This window comes from Hippopotamus amphibius, chromosome 11 (assembly GCF_030028045.1).
Source record: "Hippopotamus amphibius kiboko isolate mHipAmp2 chromosome 11, mHipAmp2.hap2, whole genome shotgun sequence".
In the NCBI taxonomy this organism is placed as follows: domain Eukaryota; kingdom Metazoa; phylum Chordata; class Mammalia; order Artiodactyla; family Hippopotamidae; genus Hippopotamus; species Hippopotamus amphibius.
Window position 1 is genome coordinate 1,535,724 of NC_080196.1, and position 6,000 is coordinate 1,541,723.

The window sequence follows — 6,000 nt, forward strand, 5'->3', positions numbered from 1 at the left end:
TTCCTGAGCTTCCCAGTTGATGGAGAGGGCGGACAGAGCATCAGTTCCATCCAGGCCAGTGGTTCTCAGCCTTGAGAAATGTCCAGACAGACCTCTTTAAAAGAAAAACATTCTTCCAGAACCTCTCAGCGTTTAAATAAGTTATCTTTGTTTTAACACTTAAGTATGTACAGTCCTAAAACTACGTGTAAATGCCCTTTCCTTATGGAGTCCATAGGTACAGTGCAGGATTTCATATTGCAGGTGTGCATTTATATTTATGATGATTTATCAACCCATACTCTAAGGAACTCTATACCAAATCACTGCTTTCACTGTGAATATGATGTTGACAATGAAGGTTTAGTTTTTTTTTCCATTTTTAATTGGGTATCATCATTTTATGCTCTTCTGCAAGATGATTCTCCTCTCCCATCGTTTCTCTCTACTCAAACCACTAGGACATCTTCCTTTAACTCTCTGCTATGGCATTTGCTTTTCTTTGCCTCGGCATCATTTAGGTCAGGGTGGGCAAACCCAGCCCAGACCCGGTTTTGTAGATGACACCACATGGGGACCCAGCCACACATTCACCAAGCTGAGCAAATGCCACAAACACCAAAGGGCCTGTGAAGCCTGAAATACTTACTGTCTGGCCCTTTACAGAAAAAGTGTGCCCACCCCTGATTTATATGACAAACCTGTTGTTTCATTAGCGCATTGAAATTCAGGCAGTGCTTTTTGGCACTAGCTCTCTCGCGAAGCCCAGTGCAGATGTGGGCATTGTGTCGGGGCAGCTCCCGGCAACGGGGCACAGGCAGCCACATAATTCAGAATCTGTTCTGGCTGTTATTTCTGGAGTAACGAGACCACTTCATACTCCTAGATGCTGGGTATGTAGCACGGATGTGTAGTTAGAGGGAACTAATTTATCGGCTAAGGCAAATAAATTAGATCAACTGGCAATTTATCTAATCTGCATATGAGTGTTTTATGACGGTGTTTTCTTGGTGTAGGAGAAAAATGGACATTCAACAAAATTTTACTGAAAACCTACTAGGAGCCCAGAAATGAACCAGATACAGTTGTTGACTGAACGTTGTGTGGAGATGAAATTTAAGGGTCTGCTTTATTTCAAGACGGAATTCACATTTGGGGGTCCCTAACCCCCCATGTCTCAGCCATTTTGTGGGAATCTTAGGTTAAATTCTCAGCCAATGCAAATGGCAGAGTTTTCCTCATCTTCCACAGTCTGTGCTCCGCTTAAAAGTACTTCAGTGGAGGAAAGTGGTCAAGAAAACAGGGCTTGAGAAAAACAAGGGCTTTTCCTTTTGTCATTTGGAAAGAGGTACTTGGCACACAGCCTCTGAGAGCAGAGAGGGTGTGTACCCATCCTTCCAGCCTGTACGTTCTTGCTGCAGACTCTCCGTGTGCCGCGTGTTCTGCTGGGCGTGGGGAGGCAGGTGGGCACGGACAGGTGTGCTTGACCATGGTAGCTCCCCACTGGCAGAGCCCAAGCTTAGGAGGGACACCCGAGCACCACAGGACCCTGCGGCAGGGAATGTTGGATTCAGCTGAGGCCTTGAGTGTGTGGGGGGGTTAGAGAGGCCAGGAGAATTGTAGGAAAATTGCAGCATAGAGCCTAAGCCCAGGTATGTTAGTGGAAAACTTGAGGAATGAAGAAATGAAGACGTTTGCAGCCATGTGGATCGTGTATCCCTGAGGTATTGCGACCTCTGCCTCTCAGCCTCCCCTTGCTTGGCCTGGGGTCCACGTCAAGATGTCCGGGCCTGTCCCTGAGATAGTGCACTGCTTGAGGTGGATCGACAGTCAGTTCTGCCCTTTTGTCAGGAGGAAGTTACACTTTGCCACCCACCTAGTTTCCACATAATCTCAGAAGTAATAAAACAGACAGACCGGTTTGTATTTGCCAAAATCTCTTATGCACTGAGCTTGTAATATATTGGCCTATTTCTCCTTCCCCCAAAGAAGGAAACTTTGCTCTCATATTTCTTTCTGAGCGAGACAAATGCACAGACGCATATTTCACGGGAGCTTGAGTGCCTACTTTCAAGTTCAAGAATGCTCTTTGGTGATACTTCTCCTCCCTCCTCATCCAGGCCGATTAGATACAGATGCCCTCGGAGCAAGTGGAAGGGTATCTGGTTCTGCAGAAGATTAATTAAGAGGGAGCGTATCGCGGGAGAGATCTCTCTGGGCGGGCCCTATGGAACGCCTGTGTGCGCCCTTACCACCAACCCACGCCCCTCTCTCTGGAGTGGTATTTGCAACCAGGGTCACTTAAGAGCACCTCTTTGAAGGAAGCCAGTGGTAACGGCCCTCTTACGTGCTTGGTAAACAGCCCTACGCTGCTTGCTGTGCATCAGGGACCATGGCCTCGTGAGCAAGCGCTCGAGGAAGCTGGGACACGACTTCAGGGCCCGGCCTGGCTCCCTGCAACCTGCCGAGGCCAATTGGGCAGGTCATTTCGTACATTTCAGCCTCCGTTTCTCATCCAAAAATGAGGTGTTTGCACAGATGATCTCTAATGTCCCTTCTGGCTGTTATGTTCTGTGAGTGAGTGTGTTGGATGTTTAAAATCCCTAGGCAGATGGACATGGAGGGTGGAAGTTTGTTTCATTAGCATTTTATGGGGAAGCCAGCCTGATTGCAAAGCCCCCGTGTGGCTGTCATCTATGCCCGTCAGCTGTTGGTAACGATCGTACTTTGGGTTCATTTCAAGGAAAACTGGGATTGAGGGGTGGCTGTGAATTTGGGAGCAGTGTCTGTCAGATGACATGCCATGGTTGTCGCCACCCCCACCTCCAAGCTTTTATCGGAAAGATGACTGTTCCAGAACACCTGGCTTCTCTATATGAGTATCGTGTTATTCTCATTAAGAACAAGAACATGAACAATTATATGAACGTGTGCATTGGGGAAAAATTCAACACATTTCCCAAGGGAATGGACATACAAAGCCAGCTTTGAACCTGCACACCCGGCTGACCAGCACAGCCCAGGCGAGGACGCGCGGATGAGGTGACGACAGTGTGGAGCCGTGAATTCACCTGTCCCCCCCCCCACACACACACAGAGGCTGTTGTTCTGAGGGGCAGGGTGGCTGGCGTGGGTCCCCCTCCTTGGTCTGCTGCTGGTCTTGTGTCTGAAGCACTTCTGGGTTCCCCTTTCCATCTTCTCTCCCTCCCTCCCTACACTCCTTTCTTCCCCACTGCTCCCCCTTCTGTTCCAGGGCAGTAAACATGAGCAAATCAGAGAAAAGTAAAGATGGATGTCCTATTTAAATATTTGACAGTCACTGACAGAGCCAGCATAAAGAAATGCAGGGAAAAATGCAGGGGAACCAGGTGGCAGCTTTTAGTTGATGTGTGTACTTTCTCCCTCTCCCTGTGTGTGCCCGGTTGAGGTGATCTTCTCCCTGGTTGTGTAACGAGTGTGAAGCTCAGCCCTGCTGTGACCACAGAGGGTGGCATAAAACCAAGTTACTGGCTTTTGTTTGGAGGAAGAATCCTTCCTGCTTGTGCCAGGAGCATCTGTCCCTTGTTACACACACAGCGTGCGCACAGAGAGCACATCCACACATAGCATGCGCTCGTGTGAGCACACCCCAGCTGGGTGGGGGCACCAGACCCATCCAGAGAGCATGTGGCAGCATGAATGCACACGGCTCTAACCAGTGGGGGCACTTTGCTAATAGTTTCCCAGACTGCCTTTTCCACGTTCTAAAACTTGATGAAATGATGCTTTCACAATGATGAAAAGAGGGCATATTTGCTAGAAATCTTTTATTTAACTATTTGCTTGGTTTCAATATCTCATGATTTTAAAACAAAGTACTGCCCCCTCCCCCGCCCCAGTCCATACACACTCTTGTTGATGGCGGCTGGGGTGCGGTTGGACACACATCTTTCAGGGTTTGTAGCCATCCAGGAAGGGGATTTTCTCCCCACCCAGCTGAGGAGGCCTTTCTTTTCAGCAGCAACTTGACTCCTGGCCACACCAGCAAGGACTGAAGAAGCCCAAGTGAGAAACCGACATTCTCAACAACAGGCCAGTAAACAGTTCATTGAGGTGTCCCAGGCTCCCCCGCCGCCCAGCCCAGAGTGGGCAGTGTGTTTAAAGAATTGCCATGGCGATGACAGTTTATGGGCATGAGTCACTTTTCTGCTTTTAGGGAGCCTCAGTCTGCCCATCTCTTAGCGCATTTCCACTGGGTGTGGTGTGGCTGCCAAGTGCAATGTGGCAGCAAGTTACTTGAAAACATTTCACAAAAGGCCAGATTCCCCAGCGCTGGCTTACCTGTGGACCACATGTATCGCTGTAATTGCAAACAGCTGCCCACCCACCACGGAACAGCAAGCCAGGTCATTTAAAAAGTGTTAAAAATAGCAAGTCCTGGAGCAGCCAGTTCATTTGTTGATTCAAAAATGTTTGCCATGGAGAAGGGTGTTCTGAACATATACCCCAGTTAACACTTCAGAGAAGGCTCACTCAGGTCTAGCCTGATGATTAACCTCAGCAATTAATAATAATAATAATAATAATAGAATAATAGCTCCCATTTGTGGAGTATTTACTGTGTGTTTACCGCTGCTCTAAGCATTACACGTGTACTAACTCGGTTACCCCTCGTCCCCCTGGAAGGAAGTACTCTCCTGTTTCACGGAGGAGGAGAATCTTTCTGAGAGAGGCGAGGCCTTTGTTCACGTGATGGAAGCTCTGTTCTCTGTGCACAAGTCATCCTGGGAGACTGCAGTCCTCCTATAAAGAGTGCGCCGCAACTAGTCTTGTGAGGGGCTCTGAAAACAGAAAGAAAGTGAGGAAAGAAGAAAAGGATGAGGCAAGGAAAGAAGGAAAGAAAAAGGAGGAAGAGGGGTGAAAAGGGAAGATTCAAGGACTGTTGAGCAGGGCTCCTTCTGTGGGATTTCTCAGAGCGGGATCTGTTTCTCAGAAAAGGCCAGCATCACACGTTTCCCTAACCTGACCTCAGACCCACTGTCTCCAGAGCTGATCTTGTTGAGCCTGTATTGGAGTTGTCCCTGAGAGTTTTAAATTATGCCCTCACAAGGCAGGCCTCTCTTTTAAGTGCATATAGTCCTAGGGATTCTTAACAACTTTGAGGCATCTGGTTCCTTAAATACTTTCCTTCACAGCAGTCAAGAGAGTCATGTGAGATTGTCCACTCCTTCTTGCAATAGTTATTAAATGTCTGCTATATGCGAGGAGATTTGGGGAAGATATACCTTAATAAAGCTATTGGGTGTGTGGAGGAGCTAAAGAGTGGGCAAAGTTATGAAAAGAAATACTAGGGCATTCCTAGATCTTAGTGAAATTTTGTAAACACGTGCAAACTAATCAGCAAAATCTTAATCTTTCTCTACCTAAAACAGGTTGGTACCACCAAGACGTGCAAAGGTTCATGTAAAACACTTTAAGTGATCGATGCTGGTGGTGTCATCACCTGTGATCATAAGTTGATTACTAAAAAGAAATGGTAAAAACAGACACATAATTTCATTTCCCAGCTACCCAACCACCCTGTATGGTGAGACAGGTGGTGAGCTCAATTTGACAAGTGACCTGTCACAAAGTCATTTATAGCGAGAACCACTGAGGACAGAACCTGTGGTATGTAAAAGATGCACTTAAAAATCAGCATGCATAATTTGTGTGTGTAGGAGACTACAGCTTTCCCTGCTACATTTTCTTGATGCCAAACCCTGTCTGTTGACGTAGGATGTGTACCTAAACGAAGCCTCATGGGTACAGTGTCCAAGACCATGTAATTTCTTTGCTGACATGCATCACGGTACTCACATTAATTTGACTGGGTTGAGATAATCACATTCCATCTCAATCTGACTTTCTGCCCCAGGACATGCGTTGGGGATGAAAGTTAGGAGTCAAGGCACGAAGGTGTCACGGGGACTCCATCACAGGCCCCACAGAGCTCCTTGCAACAAAATAGAAGCTGTTGCAGGCAACGGAGTCATAATTATT